Here is a 1,393-nt window from a genome sequence, read left to right as displayed (position 1 = left end):
CGCGCAGGATCAGGCTCGAGTCCCTCTCCCGCCTCCACCACTTCCTCCTCCTCTTCCTCCTCGGGTTCCGGGCTCAGAACTTCAGACGGTTCCCGCGGGAGGCTGGAGAGTGGAGCTCTGAGGGGGTGCGCCAGAGATGGGGGCAGGAAGGAAGAGACCCATCTGTCACCTGGTTCCTGAAAGGCAGCACCGAGAGGGGGCGACAGATCAGTGCGAAGGCTCCGAGAGGCCCCCCGAGCTCCAGCGCCGCCGCCCCGGCCCCCTCTCTCCCCTCTCCTGGGGATCTTCTGTGCCAGCAACACTCGGGGTCCCTGTTACGCAGAAAAAGGGAGATCAGTGGGCGGCAACAGAGGGGGGGGAGGGGGCGTCGGGAGAGCAGGGGCAGAGTCCGAAGACAGTGGGCAGAGGAGGGAGACCGGAGAGTAGCAGGGAGGCGCCCACACACCCTCACACGCACCCCGACACGCCCCGACACGCCACCAGCCCTCACGCAGACCCGCCTGCCCCCACGGGAACCAGGGCTGCCGGGCACGCGTGCGTGACTCGGGCGCACACACACCCCTACGCCCTGCACGCACCGGCGGGCCTCCCACACGGCCACGCACCCCCGGGGCACCCCCCAATCCAGATCAAGAGTTAAGAAGCCCAGCAAAATGCCTTTTCTCCTCCATGCCCAAAGATAAATAATTCATTTGTTGTGTAACCGCTCTCGTTCCAAAAATAATCCCCTTGTCTCGGCTTCCATTGGGGAGGGGAGGCAGAGCGTGCGGCCGTGGGCCCCCCACGCAGGGGGTGCAGCCAGAGGCTGGGGGCTCCCGCAGGGCCAGGGCGCGGGGAGCTCGTCGCACCGGCAGGAGCAGAGCCCAGGAAGAATGAGGCCGCGGCTGGGAAGCCAGAGACACCCCAGCACCACCTCAAGGTGCTTTTCAGGGGAGGGGGCTGGCCCATAGGGGCCTCGGGCAGGGGAACAAGCCAGAGGCCCCCGGAAGTGTCCAGGGCTCGGCACCCTCTCGCCGGCTTTAGAGTCGGTGCCCAGAGAGGGGCAGGGACTTGCCCCAAGTCACACAGCACAGCCCGGGCCCGCTCGGGGCTCCCGAGGCAGCAGGAGCCAGGCGGCCCGTCCGCCTCGGTCTGGCTCACGTCTGACCCCTGCCTGGTCACTGCGGCACAAGGAGGCGTGACCCGGCCGCCCGGGCCCAGACGCACGGGGCAGGCTCAAGCCCACAGCCCCTCTTCCCCGCAGGGAAGCCGCGCCCCAGGCGGCGAGGCTGGCCCCCCTCACCAGGCTCGGCCCCTCACTGCGCCCGGGCACCGGCTGGCCAGGGGTATGAGGACCAGGCCTGGGGAGACACGCTGTGGCCTGCTCACGGCCTCCCGCCTCGCCTCCTGGGAC

Source organism: Condylura cristata, unplaced genomic scaffold, assembly GCF_000260355.1.
Source record: "Condylura cristata isolate star-nosed mole 26May11 unplaced genomic scaffold, ConCri1.0 scaffold00004, whole genome shotgun sequence".
In the NCBI taxonomy this organism is placed as follows: domain Eukaryota; kingdom Metazoa; phylum Chordata; class Mammalia; order Eulipotyphla; family Talpidae; genus Condylura; species Condylura cristata.
The sequence above is the reverse complement of the archived record's forward strand: the minus strand, read 5'-3'. Positions refer to the sequence as shown.